Consider the following 21,392-nt stretch of genomic DNA (forward strand, 5'->3'; position numbering starts at 1 on the left):
ATGTCAAAGGAGGGGCAGGCAGGTGGCACCTCTTTTCCCTCCATGCGCCCCCACACCCCCAGCTTCTGCCTACATGAGAAGCAGCAGCTCCTGCCTCTGAGGGTTCATGTTTTTGCTACTTTTCCCCCTTTGAAGGCCTCTGCTCCTACCTCCACGTCCCCTCTCGTGTGGAGACCCAGACGGTGGAGCTTATTTTTCTTTGCAGCTCTGCTTTTTCACTTTTACATGGGTGAAGCCACGAGTGAATGAATATTAAATGATACGATGCAGAGATTCTCAAAGTATCCTCCTACAAAGCACTGATTTTGCCCAGACTGGATCCGTTTTCGTTGCAGCTAAAACCAGACGCTCTCACCCACCTCTGTGTTAATGGCCAGATAACAACATCTCAATTTTAAACTTTTTCTCTAGCAATTTTTCTTCTTAGACTTGACTGCTCCCAATTTTCAAGCAGGTAACTAATCAAGTAGCAAATGAGCTAGTTTTATTTTTAAGTTTGAAATACTTCTATTAACAGCTGAAAAAAAAAAATCTAGCTCAGATTTTTCCACTTCCTGAAAGGAATTTTAATGCAAGCTTGCAAGCCGAGACACTTGAACTCCGCCTTAATAGCAATTCCATTCTTCCAGTCCCTCAGGCCAAAAGCCTTGATGTCAATCTTGACCTCTTTCCTCTGGAGCACACAGGCGACCCATGAGCTCCACCTTCACCAAATATGCAGAATTGGACACTTTCACCGTCTTCACTGCCACTGTCCTGTCCAAGCCATCATGGCCTCTCACCAGGGTGAGTGCAAGGCGCCCTCATCTGGCCTCCCTCGTTCCTGGGCCCTTTACAGTCTCTTTCCCACCCAGCAAATAAAGGGATCCCATTCTTCCTCAGTGGCTTTTTCCTACCCTAGAGCCAGCCCTGCAGGCTCTCCCCCTTCCCCACCCCAACCCCACGCACTCTCCCGGACTCACCGCCATCCGCGCAGCGGCCTCTCCCACGCGGAACCCCACCCCTTTCTAGCCTGGCTCTCCCCTCCTTAAGGACTTCGCAGTGCTTACCTTCACAGGGACACCTCAGCTCTTTTATCTGAAGTTACAGCTCTCCCCATCCCCAACACATTGTCCTTGTTTGTTTGTTTTTTTTAGAATTCATTCTTTAAAGCATACTTTACATAGTTATTATGTTTATTTTGAATCTCCTGCATTACAGCGTAGGTTTCCAAGGACATGGGTTTGGGTCCTCATTGCCCAGGGGAAGGTCTAGCCCCTCGCAGGCCCTCATGAATGTTGAAATATCTTCATGAATGAGTATTTTCCAGGGCCTCATCCACGTTCCATATTTTGGTATAAAAATTGTCTTACATTGAATGTTCCTAACATTGATAAGTAACTCAACCCTTGGCTTAAGCCACCCTGCCCACCCTGCAAAAACCCTGCAACTTTAGAGGCGGGTTCTCACACTTATGATTGATAATAAAGCTTTTTTAAAACAGCTTTTTGAGATGTAAATGGTATACGCTGAACTGCACATATTTTAAGTGTAAAATTTGACATTTTGACATGTGTGCACCCACGAAACTGTTACCATAGTCAAGATGATGAAAATATCCAACATCGCCCCAAACCTCCTCTTATGTCACTTGTAGTCATCCCTCTTGGCCTTCCCACCCCTTGCCAAACACAGCTACTGATCTGCTGTCACTATGGATTAGTGAGATTTTCTAGTTTCATATAAAAGAAATCATACATGATGTACTTTTTCCAGCTTAGTTCACTCAACACGATTATTTTGAAAAGCATCTATGTTGTATGTATCAGCAGTTCATTCTTTTTCACTGCTGAGCAGCATTACACATTTACCCACTCATCTGTTGATGGACATTTGGGTTATTTCTAGTTTGGAGCTATTACTAGTAAAGAAGCTATGAACAGTTGCGTACGAGTCTTTGTGTGGACATGTGCTTTCAGCTTTCATTTCTTCTGGGGAAATACCTAAAAGAGGGATGTCTGGATCATCTGGTAGGTAAATGTTTCACCTTTTAAGAAGTAGCCACACTGTTTTCCAACGTAGTTGTATACTACTTTACAGTCCCACCAATAGTGAACAAGAGTTCCGTTCCTCCACATTGTCTCCAACACTTGGTGTGGTCAGTCTTTTTAATATTAGTATTCATGTATACCTACTTGTATGTAGTATCTCATTGTCTTTTAAATTTGCATTTCTATAAAAGCTTTTTGAAGTATAATTGACATATAACAAACTGTACATGATGAAAGTGTACAATTTAATCTTGTACATCTTTTTATTTATTTGCCATCCACCCACCTTCTTTTGTGAACTATCTGTTGAAATATTTTGCCCATCTTTCATTGCTTGTTGTTTTATTGTTGAGTTTTGAGGGTTCTTTGCATATTCTGGATACAAGTCCTTTGTCAGCTATGATTTACAAATACTTTCTCCCAGTCTGTGGCTTATCTTTTCACTTTCTTAGTATTACCTTTCAAAGAACAGAAATTTTAATTTTGGATAAAGTTGAATTTATCAATTTGCTCTTTTATAGATGGTGATTTTGATGTCATATCTAAGAAATATTACTCAACACAAGATTACAAAGATTTTCTGTTATGATTCTTTTTATAAGTTTTGAAATTTTAGTTTTTGGTCATATATATCTATATACTATGTGAAAATATATACATTGAATCTATGACTCATTTTGAGCTAATTTTTATATCTGGTGTGAGGTATGTATCAAAGTTAATTTCTTGGCATGTGGAATATATCCAATGGTTCCAACATCATTGGTTGAAAAGGTTGTGTTTCTCCACTGAAATGCCTTTACACTTTTGTCAAAATCAGTGGCTATTTCTGGGCTTTATACTCTTCCATTGATCTGTTTGACTGTATTTATTGCCAGTACCATATTGCTTTGATTACTGTAGCTTTATAATAAACATTAAAGTCAAACAGTGTTAATTTTCCAACTTTGTTCTATTTTAGGCCCTTTGCATTCCATATGACTATTAGAATTTGCTTGTAGAATTCTACAGATAATTTTGTCAGAGATTGTGTTGAATCTGTAGATCAATTTATCAAGAATTAATATTGTAACAATATTGAGTCTTCTAATGGATGAAGATGATCTATCTCTCTATTTATTTAGGTCTTTAATTTCTCTCCTCAGTCTTTTATAAGTTTTCAATATAGAGGATTTGCATGCCTTTTGTCAAATTTTTCCCTAAGTATTTGTTATTTGGGGTGCTATTTTTAATGATGGCTAATTTTAATTGTTGATTATTGCTGGTATATAAACATTATTTTGCATATTTATCCTGTATCTTGCAACATTGATAAACTCACTTATTAGCTTGTAAATTTGATTATGCGGTAACTTTGTGCGAGTTTTTTATGTTTCTTGTGCTCAGAGTTAGATAAGTATCTTGGATCTGTAGGTTTACACTTTTCATCAAATTTAGAAAAAAATTTATCCACTACTTCTCTAGAATAGTTTTTCTGTTGTCCTCCTCTCTACTCTTCTTCAAGTCCTCAACTATACATATATTAGGTTGTTTGAGGTTATTCCATAGTTTGTTGATGATTTAGTCATTTTTTAAAAGTTCTTTATCTTTTTTTGTATTTTATTTCAGACAGTTTCTATTGCTCTTCAGTGCTCTGCCAAATTCTTGAGAGGGCCTTCCACAGATCTCAGGGATTCTCTCTCCTCTATAGGACTTTATTCTGCAAACTCTGGGCGCTTTGGTCTCCCACATTCTCCCCTGTTTATTTAGTCGAGTTCTCTGTACTCAGGGACTCCACTGGGTATCACCTGGATTCTGGTCCCTGCACCACGTCCTGGGAACTCCCGTGTCAGTAAGCTGGAGTGATCACAGGGCTCACCTTTTCTGTTTCCAATCTCTCAGGACTTCTGTCTTTCATTGCCTGATGTCCAGTGCCTTGAAAACTGCTGTTTGATGTATTTTATTTGGTTTTTATGATGGTTTCAGATAAAAAGGTAAGTCTGGTCTCTGTTACTTCAATTGGATCAGAAGCAGAAGTTGCAAATGAATTAGTTTTTTTTTTTAACATAGGTGTATGCACGTGGCTAAGATTTTACATTGCATGCATTTAATAGATATTTTCTGTAAGTAATATTGATCTCAGTTTTATATTGGAATTAAACAGATAATTAATTTACGAGGTTTTTTTTGTATGCTAGGTAAGTCATGCCTGCCAGGTACTGAAGGAGTTAGAGAATTCCTGCCCTCGCTTATCTGCTTGTCACTGATGTGTATTCAGGGGCCTCTTGTCCTGTCAATGGAGTGGTATCCCCTTCTCAGTTAAATTCTTCTTTGCTCTCATTGAATATCCACTCGAAGTTTAAATTCGTTCCTTTGAATTCTAGTTTTGGCTCCCTGAGAATTTTATGAACTGACTTCTCCTAAAGGGATCATACCACATTTACAGTTTTAAAGACTGAGGCCTAAACTACATTCTAAAGTGTATTCTAAAAATATGCTTACCACGATGAGATCCTTAGGCATGGAAATATTTATATATTTATCATAGATGTTCAGTAAGTACATGGTGGGATTTCCACACAAGGGCTCCGAACGTGCCTCTGGCCGGTGGACACAGAGATCTTGGAAGCAGAGACAGGAACAGAACAACCCACACCAACACAGAAATAGCCTGTTTTCTGCTGGAACAGAGAGCAAGGCAGAGCCGGTACATTTTAGGAAGCTGGTAATTTGTGCCAGTGATTTTTTTCCCAGCTTATTTTTGGCCTTTTTATTTTAAGGAGTTTTAACCTGTGAAGGTGTTCAAAGTTTAAATAGACAGATATTTTTCTTTCATTTTTTTCCATTGCTTTGATGCCTTGACACTCTCCTTACTGAGAGAACATACTTTTAATAAATATTATTATTATTTTTAATAGGTTATTTTCTATATATTATTATTTAACTCATACGGAATTTATTAGGCATATGAACTAAGAAACCAATATTACTTTTTCCAAAACGTCAAGAAATGTTCCCAGCACCATTATTTAAAAAAAAAAATACCCATCATTATTGATTTGTGATGCCACTTTTGTAAAATATATGTTTCTAATGTATACTGAGATCTGTTTCTGGGTTCTCAGCTCTCTTCTGCTTAGTTTTTCTATCTTGTATCTCTATAATGCTACTCTAAATTATAGAAAAGATCTTCTATAGAAGACACCTTCAGTATTCCCATAACTGACTATTCTTATTCGTTCAATCTATCTTCCAGATAAACTTTGTTAACTTTTTCAAACTAAAATAATAATAATAATAAAAAACACATTAAAATTGTCTTTGGGATTTTAAAGCATCTCAGTTCTTTGGGGGGAAGAACTGCCATTTTTACAATCTTTAATCTTCTCAATCTTCCCATCCAGAAACATTTTATCTCTCAATTTATACAACTCAGTTATGTCATAGATATTTACTGAGATATACATGTATCTCCTGTGCATTTTTATAAGATTTTTTTCCAAGCGATCTGGTTTTGTTGTTATTGACATTGCGAGTGGCTGGAAACCCTGAGCTTTAAAACTGAGTTTTTGCTCGTTAATTGGAAAGATATTGATGTCTGAACATTTTCCATCAGGCTACTTTAAATGTTTCCTGCAGTTTTCAGTTGGTTTCGTATGGTTTTCTTTTCATGAATAGGTCACTTGAAACTCTTAATATTCTCTTGATATGATTCTACTTAATGAATGCCCGAAAACTCTGTGAAATGCTGAGTTGGAGAGGAGAGATTACTAACTGCAAACTTCTAAAGTATCCTCACATGTGATATATTTTGCTATAAAATTCTAGAGGTCCTTAGAGATGAGTAAAACTTTTTTTTTAAAATAAATTTAACGATTTTGTTTTCAGAGAATGAGCCACAGTCTCTGACATGCAGCTGTTGCAATGTTGGATGTTGGGAAGAGAAAGAAACACTAGTGACCACCGTATAATGAATGAGCAGCCATCAAGATTCCAATATAGTCTCGTAATGTTACACTTTTCTTTCCCATAATTTTCCCCATAAGTGATGTCAGCATAGCCCCATTTTGTTTCAAAATGACGCACTTTATTTCAGAGTAGAGGCAGAAAGGTAGGTTCCGTCAGCGCCCTAAGCCGTGTTTTCAGCTGTTTCCTAAGCACGCAGCACGGATGGGACCTGTGTTGTTGCAATGGCCAATCTCAGAGCATCGGTAATGGCCAAGACAAACACACTGTGAACCTCCGAATGGAAACTCACTGCTCCAGAGTCACGTTTGTCTGGGGGAGGGCAGTGCCTGGACCTCAGGGCAGCTCCACAGGAATAGACTCTGGTGGGAACTTGTAAAACCATCAAAAACTGCTCTAAAGAGCTCTGCAAACACATACCATTTATTGCCTCGAAACATGGGACACTTATTCAAGTGCCTTGGATGGAGCCAGCTTTGCAAAGTGGCTGATGGGAGCCAGAGATCAGAGACAGATAACACAGACCTTTCTCATCGTTTGCTACCAGCCTGGAATAATCTTGCCCCATCCTTACCCAGCTTTGCTCCTGTTGTGGCTTGAAATCCTTCTGAGATTAATTCCCTGGGGAGGAAGAGAGGGGGGAGAAATGAACTGACCCCAGAGGTCAAGTGCAGCTGAGTTCCCCAGATGGCTGCGGACAACTCATTTTTTTGCAGCATAACCTCCAAAGCGTACATACAAGGGAATGGGGACAGAATCTCTTGTTTTACTAAAAATATTCATTAATTTATTCAACAAGTACAGAGTGAGCTTGTTATGTGCCCAAGACTGAGTTACAAAGAACGTAGAAGAGCTGGTCTCAGGCATCAAGGAGATTATGACCTAAGTGTGGTCAGGATGGAGGGGGAGACATCCACATTCGATCACAGACTCTTTGCTCTTTTCCCCTGTAAGTGTCAAGCCCTGAGCTGGATACGAAACATGTAGAATAGTTTTAAGGGCTGTGTCATAATGAGTGCAGTGGCCCTTGTGTATACCATGTGCAGAAGTTATAAAGGGGTGAAAGACAATGGCATATATCAGAACACCAGGGCAGAAATCTGTGTTCTTACTACCTATGTGATCTTTAATACTCTGAGCGTCTTTTTCCTCATCTGTAAAATGGAAGTAGCTGTATCTAGGTCACAGTGCTCTTGAGACATTTTTGGAGAAAACATGTGCAAGGTTTTTGTTAACAGACAAGTATAGGTTTGAGTGGTAGGTCCTGGGAGAAATAGTTCAGTTCACATTTACCAACATTTGCGATCACAGTACTAATATCATAGTGAAACTGATGGGTATTTATAACGATTGGCAATTAGTATTATAAGCATTTGTGATAATTTATTTTTCTAACCAAAGAGTAAGATTACAATTAGGTATATGTTTATTTCCCTCGCCTACAAAGCATGTATATATAACTTCTATTCTGCCAAGCTAAAAAAAAAAAATTCTCCAAAGAGAATACACATTAGGTAGATAAACCAGTGGTTGGAAGGTTTAGAGGAGAAGCAGTGATGTGACGGTTGGCAGACCTCTGCCATGGCATATGCAAACCACATGCATGTGTGCCAACAGGCTCTGAAGTGGGTGGGTGAGGGAGGATGACTCAGGAGGAGTGCTGGGAGAAGTGGGTGCTGGCGTAGCTGGAAGGGGGCAGAGCCAGGAGGAGCCTCTGGCACAAGCGGTCAGCAGGACCCTTTCCACGTTCCTTGTGGGCAGCAGAGCAAGCCCTTGGCACGCTCAGATGGGGCGGGAGCTCTGGTGACAGATTTATCCCACAAGCATTAGGCACACAGCTTCCCTTGAAAGATACACAGGCACATGGTAGTGGACATTTATCATTAGCAATTTGTATTCTAAGTATTTGTGAGAATCTATTTTTCTAACCAATTGTGTCATCACTGGCTTCAATTACTGAACAGGAAAAATAATTTTTCCAATGCAGACAAAGACCCCAAAGTGTGATGTTTTTTTCAGTCACAACCAGTATCCATCCCTTCCTACTTATAATTTTAAACCATTAGTGACTTGTTTCGTGGATTACCAGAGACCTGGTCTTCAGGGGTGAAGGTCAAGGACTGGTGCCTCCGGTAGGTCCATCAGACTGGATTGTTCTGTAGCCACAGCCGATACCTCTCGGATTGTGAAGACAAATAGGTCCACACTGACAAGGTGGGCACTCAAACTGTGGGCACTGAGCTTCCATTTGCTCACCAATCAAGTGCTTATTGGGTGCCCATGCCTCTCTGTGCTCGTCTCTCACTAGACCAAGGACTCTTTAAGGGCAAGGATGATGTCTTATCTCTCTTTGTGCTCAGTCCCTTGCCCTGTGCTTGGAATCAGGTAGGTTTCAATAAAGGTATGAAGATGTACCTGAGTGAATGAACGCCTGGCACGGGAAGAATACTGAAGAGATGCATGGCACATTTCCTGTCTGTTGTGTGCTGGTGAAGACTGGGCATTGCTTGTGAAGATAGCTTTGCAAACTTGGTCTGGGCTGATGGGTAAGCAGAGGGCATTCTGCCACCCCACCTTCTGGACTGTGCTTGAGGGAGATAATCACACTTGGCAGGGAGACTGCACTCTGATCAGGGGTAGAGTGTGTTAGCTTTCTTCTCCCTGAGGGAGATTGAGTGGTTGACTCCACCTTGTGGTGTTTTCAGGGTCGTGGGAAACCTGTCAGGAAGCAGGGCGAGGATAGCTGCTGGGCCAAGCAGCATAGCCCCAGGCCACACAGGTGTGCACTTCACGAAGACGCAGACCCCCAAGGAGGGGCTGGGGGCTGAGTGAGACCCGAGGAGAATCTGTGGTCTCCAAAAGCTAGGATCCAAGCTTCCCAGGCACGGCGGGCTCTGCTCCCCAGATCCCATCCCGCAGAGCAGCGTCCCCGGGGAGACAGACTTCTTACTCTCTGACACAGGAAACAGGATAATATAGCAGCCTGGGAAAATCCTGCCTGAATGTCCTGTGGATAGTTCAACTGCAATAGGCAGCTGTGAGGTTGGCTCACGTACGCCTGTGTCCCCAGTGAGTAATCTGAGGTTTGGAGGAGAGGAACGAGGGGGACACCTAACCCAGACTTCCTGGCTCCCCGCCAGCCCTCTCACTTTTATGAGACTAACACGCTTCTTACCTTCCATTTACGGGGCTCTGCCATTTACACGGGGCTCTGCCATTTACACAGGGCTCTGCTATTTACGGGGCACATTTGTGTGTGATCTAGAACCTACCTGGCCATCCAGTGAAGACTAAGCAGGAGTGTTTTTGGCACAGGTGAGAAGATGTATAGGTGAGGTCACCTGATGAGGACACAGCAGAGTGGGACCCGACCAAGGCCAGTGCTCTTTGCGCACCACCACAGAGGCTGAACTTCCAGAATCCATTGGCTTCTGCTGCTCCATGTCCTTCCAAAATGTCTGTGGTCACAATTCCAGCATTTGGTTTGAGGAATGACACAACATACAACTAGCGCAGCATGGTCTGTTTAACAGGCCATGCAGGTCTACTTTTTTCCATCTAATTTATGGTTTGCACGTCCAATCGAGAGCGATTGCAAAAAGGAAAAAAAAGAGGAGAGATCTGAAGGCTTATTTGAAGCATTTCTAGAGCAAACAAAAACACTTCCCACATCTCTGTGAGCCTGGGAAGATAGGGCATGGAGAGAGCACAACACCAAATCCACAATGGATGTTCCAAAGAAAACACAGACTGTTCTTTTTATAAATCAGGCTTTGAAGATGGGGCATATCTGCTTTCGTTAGGTTGTGTCGGGTTGTCATTCAGTATGGGTTTCTGGGGTTTTGGTATGGGAGAAGACAACTTCAAAATCGTGGAACTGAATTAGGTGAAACCAAAAAGTGTAGGGGAAAGAAAAATAAGTGTGTGTTGGGGGGAGTGAAATTGTCTTGAAAAGGTCACAGAGCAATACACAAGACAAAGAAATGGTAGGGGGCAAAGATACAAATTTCATGAGGAGAAGAAATGTCATTGAGCTGCCAGAGTTTGACCTCTAACCATTGGACCTCCAGGGAAGAGAAGGCTATGTGTCATTTCATAAACATCCTGTTATCAGAGAGGATTATGCTAACCCATGGCATGTACCTAAAATGAAGCAACAGAGTAACTATTGTTTTCGACTGGAATTCAAAAAACTCAGAAAATATACAAGTACAACCCTATAAAAATATTTTTTTAGAGAGCAAAAGTGACCAAATCTCCTTCAACAAGAAGTCTAGAAGACATCATATTGGATGTTAGCAAAGTCGGGGAGCGTACAGGGTGATCAGTCAGAGCTTTTATATATGCATACATACACGTGTGTATATATTAACATATACATACACATATATGCACATATACATGCATATATGTATGTACACACACATACATATCCACACTGATATGGTCTGGATCAGGTCCTTTCCAAATTCATATGTCAAAGTCTTAACCCTTAGCACCTCAGAATGTGACTATATTTGGAGATAGGACCTTCAAAAATGTGATTGAGTTAAAAAGGAGGCCAGTAGGGTGGTCTCTAATCCAATACAACCAGTGTTCTTACAGGAAGAGGAAATTTGGACCCATAAAGAGACACCAGGGATGCATGTGTGCACAGAGAAAAGACCAGGTGAGTACATCCTGAGAAGGCGGCCACCTGCAAGCCCAGGAGAGGCCCCAGAAGGAAACCATCCTGCCCACACCTTGATCTTGGACGGCTATCCTCCAAAACTGAGAAAGTAAGTCTGTTGTTTAAGCCACCCACTCTGATATTTTGTTTTGGCAGCCCTAGCAGACTAATACACACACATTATTTTATGTTAAGTGCACGATAATGATTCTTTACATTGCATATCATTTACTTTTTTTTTTGGTTGGAGAAAGTTGGCTGACGCTTTATGCTTTATTGCTTTGGGAGGGAGGTGCTCAGGAGCTCTTGGCAGGGCGAGCCCGCTTCTTGTTCAGCATCACGGGCTTCTGGCGGTGCAGGATGGTGCTGGCTCTGTGGATGGTGGCCAGTGCAGGTCCCGGCGGTACTTGTTCTTGCGGATCCTGTGCCGGATGCTGCTGAGGGTGGCCTGGGCATTCTTGTTGACGGTGGTCCGCACGTAAGAGGTGGCTGGCTTTCGCTGCCTGGATCTCTGCTTCACAATGACCACCACACTTTTGCTGTGGGCCGCTAGCTCCACTACCTTGCAGTGAATCAGCCTGTGGGAGCGGAAGGAGTTGCGGGCCTTCACATCTCTGGGCTCCATGCTGCACAGCTGCTTCCATGTTTCCCCGAAAACAAGACCTAACTGGAAAATAAGCCATAGCATGAATTTTCAGGATGCCTGTAATATAAAATAAGCCCTAATTCATGTTTTGGAGCAAAAATTAACATAAGAACCGGTCTTATTTTCAGGGAAATACGGTAGGGCTTATTTTATATTGGGAGCATCCTGAAAAATCACGCTAGGGCTTATTTTCTGGTTAGGTCTTCTTTTTGGGGAAACACCATTGTTCCTTTTGATCAGGAAGCTGGAGCAGTTGCGCACAGCCATCCGTTGCAATGCACGGAGATGGTGATAGCTCTTTTTACTGCACAGCAGGAGGCAGAAAGAGCACATTGTTTACTTTTAATGTAGCATTTTCTTATTCCACTTATGCTTGACTCCTTCTCTGTTTCCTCCTGCCTCGCCCAAGGTCACCTGTGTACAACTTATCATGAAGGAGACTGCCTTCATGATAAGTACACACATTTCTCTGGGTACTCATGGAATGAAAGAGAGACATACACACTTGTATACATGCATGCACCCATACACAGAGGTGAAGGTGGGTCACTGTTTCACACCATTAGGATCCTATTTCACACAGTTTTCAGCGTCCTGCTCTGCATTAGTCTACATTTTTTAAACGTTGAAATAATTTCAAACGCACAGAAAAATTGCAGATAGAATACAAAATACTTCTTCTTCTTCTTTTTTTTTTAAACCCGTCATCCATTCAAGGCTAAGCTGTGAACATGAAGCACCGTTACCTCTGAATACGTTGGTGTGTGTTTCCTGTGACAGGAATGTGACAGAAACGATATTCTGGGCTCTTCTCATGGAAGCCGATCGGTGGCGCACAGGCTCTGTTACCAATACTGAGCATGTGCACTTTGCCTGATGAAGGTGGTGTCTGCCAGGGTGTTTTTAGTGCACAGTTACTCTTTCCCCGTTGTAACTAAGAGCCCGTGGGGAGGCACTTGGACACTACGTCAATATCTTGTTCCTCATCAGACTTTCAATCTACTCATTTATTGCTTTATTTCCTCATTCATGGATGTCATTATGGACTCCTAGTTTCCCTGTATATTTAATGGGTTATGATAATCTGTTAACATCTGCTTATCACCACTGTTTGGTTTGATGTCCAGGTGTGTGTCTGGTGATATGTCCCCATCATTATTTGAATGCATTCTTGATTTTTGATGCCAGGTGTTTCAGGCCCATCTTGTACTCTCCCATCCCCAGCACTGGAATCAGCCATTTGTCTAAGGAGCATCCCTTCCTTTCCCAGAGAATGGTACTTAAAAGTCAAGATCTGGGCACCATATGCATTCATTGCTATTGGTGGGTGTCTGCTCCCAGTCAGTAGAGTTAGAAAGTATAATAATAAACACACATACAAATGTATATATATTCACACACGTGCACACACATACATATTTATACGCACATACAAATGTATATGTATTCATACACGTGCACACACATACATATTTATATGCACAGATATATATGAGGTCTGACAATTAAGTTCATGAACTTATTGCAAAGATGTTGCTAACCTTTTTTGACATCAGAAGGATTATTCATTAGGAATTTGTATCAACTGGAAAAACAGTTAACCAAATTTACTATTTGGAGGTGCTGAAAAGGCTGGGTGAAAAAATTAGATGCCCTAACCTTTTCACCAGCAATTTATGGCTCTTGCTTCTCGACAATGCCCCAGCTCACACAGCACTGTCTGTAAGGGAGTTTTTAGCCAGAAAATAAATAACTGTATTGAAATACCCTCCCTACTCACCTAATCTGGCCCCCAGTGACTTCTTTCTTTACCCGAAGATAAAGGAAATATTGAAAGGAAGACATTTTGATGATATTCAGGACACCAAGGGTAATATGACGACAGCTCTGGTGGCCATTCCAGAAAAAGAGTTCCAAAATTGCTTTGACTAAGCGCTGGTGTCGGTGCACAGCTTCCCAAGGGGAGTACTTTGAAGGTGACGATAGTGATATTCAGCAATGAGGTGTGTACCACTTTTTCTAGGATGAGTTCGCACACTTAATTGTCAGACCTTCGTATACCTTATGTGCATATATTCCAATATGGTTTTACTTCTATGGGACAAATCCCCAGGGGTGGGATTCTGGGTCAAAGGTAATGATTTCAATAACGTCTGACAATTCTGTGACAAGTCTCTGAGAAACCAAGTGTTTGTTCTTCACATGGGAAACTGAGGCGCTGACAGGTGCCTGATTTCCTTGGTGGTCATCGAGCCTTGGTGGATTTTGGGTGGGCTCAGGCAATGCAGGTGCGTAAGCCTAGAGATGACATTATCTTCTCCAGTAGCAAGCGTCAGGCAAGCAGGCTTCCCTCTAATCCTTGTAGGTCCCCGCTGGGGGCAAAGTGCACCTCAGTCCCCCAACTTTCAGAATTCACCAGCTCCTCCTGCTCATCCAGCTCCACACTGGCAGACTGTGTCTTGAATGCTGACTGTATGGCAGGCACAGAGACGGGCCCTGGGGTGCAGTCCAATTGCTCACCGCCTGGTGGGGAGGTTGACCGGCAAGCCAATCCTTGTCACAGGGTGTGCCAAGAGCTGTGCCAGGACAGAGGCAGCTCACACCTGGATGGGGGCAGGGAGGGCAACAGGGCTTCCCAGAAGCATGACGCATGACCCTGGTCTCAAAGGTCTGATAGCTGCCAGCCAACCACAGGAGAGGCAGGGCGTGTCCCACAGAGGAAAAGAGGTGAGAGGAAGTGTGGCCCATGCGGGAAACTCAGGGTGCACACCTTCCACTGAGGTTCCAGGGCCCCCAGCCCCTTCCATATGTCCCTCTGCCTGGACCCAGCTCCTCACGCAGCAGCCGGCTCCATCCAGGCTCATGAACTAGTCCCGCCCTTCTGCCTGGGGAAAGCCACTTCTCAAAGACCCAGCTCCCACCTTCTGTGGCTGATGTAGGTCATACTTATCTCTGGCCCCTGGAACAATGAGACCAGAGCCTGGCACTCTGTGTTTATCGAATCCTTGCAGCACTTATCGCCAAAACCTTCCTCTCGGCATCTGATCCTGTGGGTGAGGTGGGGTTTGGGTTTCCCACTCCCCCACTTGCCCACAGCTTGTCGGACAGGCCAGCTGTGCACAGACGGAGCTCTGCTGGGTGGTGCAGCTTTGTTCAGTTATCTTCGGCCATTACGGGGGCCTCATCTCTGAAAACTCTTCACACCGTTCTGAGGCTTTGTTGGGAATGTGGCGGCAAAAGAGAAATCCTCCTCCTGGTGTTGTTATTCGTAAAGTAATCCAATGTCTAGCTTACCCACCTAAGGGTTGGGGGAGGGGTGAGCCGTGGAAAGAGGGAGGAGGCTTTCTTCATGTTTTCTCTTCTTACCGAGGCACAAAGTGACTAATTATTGTCCAGATGAGGAATCCTGATCTCCTGGGAGCTTGTAAGGAATCAGCGTCCGAGGCATTTGGCTCAGGGAGCTTTTAGGTAGAAGTGCAGCATGTGATTAGGTTGGTGCAAAGTAACTGTGGTGTTTGCAATTATTTTTAACTTTTTAAACCGCACTCACTTTTGTACACCAACCTAATATAAACATACCTGATAGAATCAGCATGGCTCTGAACTAGTGGGGGGGGAGGGGTCATGAACAGCCCTGCTGCTGGGCTCCTCCAGGTTCTAGAACCTTCCCTGTGCTGTGGGGGCAGTAGCTGAACTTCCAGCCCTGGTCACAGTTGTCTGACCAGCCGCTGACCACCACTTGCCGGTGAAGGACAGCGACAGCTGGGACTTACTCATGCTGCTGACCCAGAATCATTCCGGCAGTTTGAGGTCTTTCCTAGGAAAGCGTTCCTAAAGTTGCCATTAAAGCTAATCTCTAAAGGCGTTTTCTTTGGTCAGTATTTTGCAGTCTCAGCAAAAGTTGCACTTTATTTCAGATTGAAACAACTGAACTGAAATCCATGTTTTAAAATCCATGACATCACGACACATTAGAAATAAGATGTTTATGCTAAGAAGCGTGTACCCACGAGGCAGGGTGGTTTGCAGTAAGTGTGTAGGCTGCTCAAAAGGGCTAAACGAGCCTTCTGAAATTATTAGACACCAGAGTCCAATTCTAGCCACACGACTAGAATATTTGTAGCTACAAAGTGAGGAGATTTGGCATTTCCTGGTCCCAGTCAAGGATCTGCCCTGGAAATGGCTGGTTCAGAGGGGTGTGATCAATTCTGGCAGAGACGATTTCTAGGAAACTGCTATACCTTGCAGCCAATGTCTAAGGGGACTCTACCGGAGGGATGTCACCTGGTTAGATTCTAAAATCACCCAGTAGGGGTTAAGTTGGTGCCTTAAAACCAGAGCAGATTCTGCCAGAAATCGTGACCAGAGGGCGGTACGGACAATGTTACCAACCCTGGTGGGAAGGGACAGGTGGCTGGGTCCCTGTTCTTTCCTGAGCCAGCTTTGTGACCTTGGGGAAGTCACTTAGCCTCCAAGACTTCGTCCAGTCCTAAACGCTCAGATTCGTCAATATTTTGGAGGTAGTTACAGATTGTTAGGTAGAGAAAGGCGTTGCTGCTGAGAAAAAGAGAAACACGTATCCCATGCAGTCTGACCTTTCTAATGTGAGTTGGTCTCATTTCTCTGCATTCGTGTTATCAGGCTGTAATCACTTAGATTACAGTGACAGGAACAGCATGGAAAGGTTTGTGAAATAGGCCAATCTTCCCTTGAATATAGAGGGAAGGGAGGAGCCTGGCCTGCAATCAGAGGGATATTCCAGACGGGGAGTAATTTTTCTGGTGCTTCACAGGAGCTGTGGCTGGAATGAAGAGTGGGTGCTAGGGTTTGGGTGACAAGAGGAAGATGGTGAGACCAAGGTCATGGGGAAAGTGCTTTAATTAATTTGCTGGAATAGCTGACACACAGACTTGTTGGAAACAAGAACAGTGGACTCGAATGAGAAATCCGCTGGTCTAGCAGGTCCAGTTGGTTGTACTCCATGGACCGGGAAAATCTATTGCAAAACTACAATGACTGACAGGGTTGCTAGCGAGATACTCAAAAGCAAAAAACAAACTGAAGCAACAACAAAAAGTTTTCTCCTATTACCCTGACTTAAAAAAAGAACACGTGGATACCAGAGATCCTAGGAATCATCTCGGAATTTAGCAATAGAATAAACGTAAATAATAATACGTTTAAAAGTTGAATGACATTGTTTTCACATCCCTTCCCCATTTTAACACAAATCAGCAAAAGCTGCCAACACTGTGATCTAACGAACCCGTTTTACAGACAGAGAAGCTGAGCCCCAGGAGATAGGATCACCATGTATCTTAACTTTCATGGGTTCTTCAGTTAACAGAGCACTTTGGCAAGATCTCTGAGAAGCGAAGGAAGTGTCTTGCAGGGTATCATTGAGGAGCAGGTGTGTGGGTAGCAAGGGACCTTTATACTTTCTTGTTAGTGTTAAGTCCTGAAATTTACTAGAAGCTCTAGAACCTCAGAACTGCAGAATCATGGAAATGTGAAGGCTAAGCACATCTGGTCTGTCTCCCCATTGAGCCGACTGAAGCCATAGAGACCCACTGGTGCCTGACTCAGCTGGTGCCTGACGTGGAATTGGACACATAGGCCCGTAAGCACCCTCGGAAGCCACGTGCTGACCCCCATGGTGGAAGGGTGGCATGAAAGTGATTCAGATGAATAATTGTGGGGAGAGGAAACACATCCAGTTGGAACTTTTCTATATGAATATTTGTTGCGGGAACACATTAAATGGGGGGTAATTTAAAATTGCTTAAGGAGCTCAGTGACATCTGTGGAAGAACTCTGAAGTCCTATTCGTGCTATGCTCACTTTCTCCCTGGGCTTGGCTGAGGATTAAGTCGAGTGACATGAGGGGCTGGGACATTCTCCAGCCCGCCCCCTCTGCTCAGGGGTGGCCAGACAACTCAGTGGGTCTGCATGGCTTTCACTAGAGCAGAACACAGAAGGATCATTCAGGGCTGCCCCACAGACAGGCAGCCATTACACCGCGTCCTGCTGAAAGAAGCCTTGAAAGCAGGAATGCGTGAAAAACAGCCTCCGACCTGCGAAGTGGGTGCTGCTATACCGAACACCCTGGCATCTACCTCTTATCTGACCCCCACAGTAACCCCCAAATGGAGGGAGTGTAGAAGCCATCTGGGGGAGAGACTAACTCACTTCTGGGCCACCATGCCAGGTGTCTGGCAGGAGTTCAACTGATGCTTGAATGAAGGAAGAAAGGATGGAAGGAAGTTGGCGGGGAGGAAAAAGTGAGGATGCAGGTGGCACCTTGATTTTACAGAGGAGCAAACAGGCTCAGGGAGAAAGAGAAAGTGACTTACTCCATCTGACACCACCGATGGGTGGGGTGTGGGGGCTCGGGGGCCTGTGGACTCCCAGTCCAGTGCTCTTCCTTCCCAGGCCCCACCAGTGTGTCTCAGCTCTCTGCTGACTGGTGCATTTAAGTTGATCTTGTAAAAGTGAGCTCACCCATGGGGGTCCGGTTCTTGGACTGATGACTATAAAAGGTATAAGACTGAGGCTCTTTAAAATGCGCAGGGGGTCAGTGAGCCTCCCTCCCCTCCCGGAAATATGTTAGAGGGCAGCAGGGTGGTTGTGTGATGTGCCCAAAGGATTTCCAGTGATATCTAATCATGGGGCAAAGAATCTCTAATCACAGAATTGATCATTAACTCTCCTACTCTGCAGGTTGGCAATACCACAAAAATGACCCTTCTCTGAGTGATTTGGGAATTATATTCCCAGGAGAAATGACAAATGCAGACCTCCATGGAACTGGAAAGGAGAGCAGGAGAAAATAATCTGTTAATCTTTGTGGGGCCGGAAAGGGAGAAAGAGCACACAATTTCTTGCCCAGGTTTGGGCAAGACTCTTGATGTCTGCTTTCTTCCCTGTCCTATTTTCAGAGGACAAAGAGGGAAAAAGGACTCTTCCTTCATTTGTGTATCAAAATGTGGTTTTCCAGGTGCAGTGTATTGGGTTGAAAGGTGGGCCCCCAAAGATACGTCCACATCCTCACCCTTGAAGCTGTGAATGTGACCTTACTTGGAAAAAGGGTCTTTGCAGAAGTAATTAACACAGGGGTCTCAAGATATGATCATCCTGGATTAACTGGATGGGCCCTAAATCCAAAGACACATGTCTTTATAGGAGACACAGGGAGAAGGAGAGATACACAGGGAGAACAGAAGAGGGCCATGTGAAGAGGCAAGCAGAGAACGGAATGACACAGCCACAGCCAGGGAACACCTGCAGCTGCCAGAAGCTGGAAGTGGTAAGGAATGGATTCTCCCCTAGAGCCTCAGGATGGCTCTGCCAGCACCTCGATTTTGGACGTCTGGTTTCCAAAGCCATGAGAATAAATTTCTGTTGGTTTGAGCCACACAGTTTGTGGTAATTCATTACAGCAGCCAAAGGAAACTCATAGACACATTTACGGGACCTGGGTCTTCTCTACGTTGTAGCTGACACTCCCCACTCCTTGCTGTTCTCTGACTTGCAGTTCTGTTCAGGAGATGGCGAAAAGCTTTTTGATGTTTCACTTTGTGACTCTACCTCAGTGCAGACCAATGCGAAGTGAACAGTGAAATAATCACTGGAGATAGAATGAGAGAGCCTTCATTATTTTCAAATGCTAGTAGCCCGCGGAAAGTCCGGGTGGCAATGGATTTGTGAAGGGGGACACCAGAGAGTCAGTGAGACTTATTACACCACTCAGGAATCATCTGTTTCATCGTCCACATTGGAGGTCTTATCACTTGACAGAGGGAGGTGCAAAGGGTGGAAGGTGAAGGATGGAAAGATGCCAATATTCACCCATGATTGAGTCAGCAGACACTGTCCAAAGTTTCTAGAACAAGAAATAGAGATGAATAAGTTTATGAAATAGGGAAGAACTAAAAATTATTCCGTAGTCATAAAATACTTAGAGGATTATGGGAAAAGAGTGTGTATGTTTTGCAGAAGAGAGTCAATGAATACTACGATCAAGAGTTGCTACAGAAGAAATAGAAGCACAGGCGTCATTTAACATGGAACCACTGTAACATCGGTTCCATGTTCCAGCAGTAACTTCCAGTAGGACTGAAAATGGAAATCATTAAAAAATGGTTGGCTCTGGGAAGTGGCTCCACGGATGTGGAAAGGTTATGTGGAAGATTGTTGTTTCCCTTCTGTATCATTGAATTTTCTTTCATGTGCATGTATTATTTTAATTAAATTTTTTTGAAATGAAATAATCCAACAGTCAAGTGTATTTGCAAGGTAGAAGTTGGGGGAGAGGGAGGAAGGAGGGCAGAGGAGGCAGTGCAGCGTGGAGTTGGGCCCCTCTGGCCCTCTCTCCCTGTCCTGGTATCTGGGGCCTGTCTCCAGAAAAGACAACTTGGAATGGGCTCGAGAGTTTTTGGAAGGCTTCCGGTGTCACAGAGGTCCTGGTTGTGCTTAGGCCTGAGGGCCCACATTTCATAGAGCCACCTTTGGCAGCGCCAGGGAGCATCTCTGCCAAGCCTGGGCTGGATCACAAAGCTGTGAAGGCCTGCAATAATGGGGGAATTCAAAGGTTGACGAAAGCAGCACGTAAGTCATCTGGGCTACTTTGTATACAGGAATAGCTACGCCGCTGATACAGAGCTGCTCCTGGTTTCATTTGAGAAGGCACTACCAGCAGTAACTTCTGTAACCAGGGGCATCGCATGCTGCCCTCATTCATGGGCTTTGCAAGACATCCAGAAAACGCTGGGTGGTTTTGGAGTTGGGGAGGCTTTTAAATTTGTTTAGGAAAGAGTACAGGGTAGACGAATTTTTTCCACCCAGTTCTCTCCACTTTTCTCTCCTTCTGTCCTCACTCCATTTAGAATTTATTTCAAAGATGGATTTGGGGAGGTAATTTTAATTATTTGGGGCTATGTAGCAATGCCTATCAAAGACAGAAGTTAATGAGCCTTTTAACTAGGTAGTGGAGAAGCCTGTTCTCAGAAATGCAAGGGGAAATCTGTCTTGTAAAACTTTTGGGGGTAGAAATCCTATTTTCTATATTCTTGGCCATGTTGATTCAAGAATTCAGGCAGTAGCCATTTATCATCTAGAGCAGGGGTGTCCAAACTGCGGCCCGCGATCCACTTTTTATTGGCCCGCAGCAAATTCCAAAAATATATTTAGTTTACTTAAATAAACCAGGTGAGGCAATACGTACTTCTCCTCGAGTGAGTGGCCCGGCTATTTGTGTATTTTACTAAATATGGCCCTTGGTGAAAAACGTTGAAAAAAGTTTGGACACCCCTGGTCCAGAGTGATAAGGAGAGTCTTCTCTAAGACAGACACGGGAGCCAAAGGGTGGGGATGACATCAGCAGTGATCCTTGAGTGTTCGTTGGTGTTCTGCCCAAATCCCTCTTGGGCAGAATGTCCATTAATTTGCAAATGTAGAGCCACGCATCAGGGGAATTCATCATTAGTGCTGATAAAGACACAGAATAGAAACATACAAATAGCGAAAGGACTTAGAACCTTGGTTGTGGGTTTAGAAACCTGGGTCTGAATCCCAACCCTGTCTCTTCCTGATCATTTATTTGTTCTTGTCTGAATTTCAGGCTCTGAGTGAGAAACAAGCAGCATCACCAGGTGGGAACATCATCAGCTTTAGAATCTGACAGACTGGACTTGAATTCTGCCCTTGTTATGGTTTGTGGGAGTTAATGCTCTCCAAGCCTTCTTTTTTCTCTTTTAAAAATAGGCATAACAGTTTAAATGAGATGAAGTGGTGTGTAAAATGTCTGAGACAATCTAGTTTCTATCCCACCAAAAGAGGTCAGAGCTAAGGAAGTGAAAACAAACAAACAAACAATTATTCTGCCTACCAAAATGATGTAGGAGAAAGAGGGAGAGAAGGTGGAAAGGACTAGGGAGTAGAAGAGAATGTCAAGCTTTAGGACATGGGGTGAGAAGCTCTGAGTTGCTCATCGAATGAGCAGAAACAAGCATCCATTAACTTTGAGGAGGTCTGTATTTGGGGTACCTTGGCTACTGCAGCCACTACTCCAATATCAATAACTGGAGCTGTGGGGTACTTGAGA

General features: G+C 43.7%; 1 pseudogene; it reads right to left on the reverse strand.

Annotated features, from left to right (window-relative positions):
• Positions 1-10,940: 10,940 nt before the first annotated feature.
• Positions 10,941-11,623, reverse strand: LOC117020717 (60S ribosomal protein L28-like; annotated as a pseudogene).
• Positions 11,624-21,392: the final 9,769 nt, after the last annotated feature.

Source organism: Rhinolophus ferrumequinum, chromosome 3 (assembly GCF_004115265.2).
Source record: "Rhinolophus ferrumequinum isolate MPI-CBG mRhiFer1 chromosome 3, mRhiFer1_v1.p, whole genome shotgun sequence".
Classification (NCBI taxonomy): Eukaryota; Metazoa; Chordata; class Mammalia; order Chiroptera; family Rhinolophidae; genus Rhinolophus; species Rhinolophus ferrumequinum.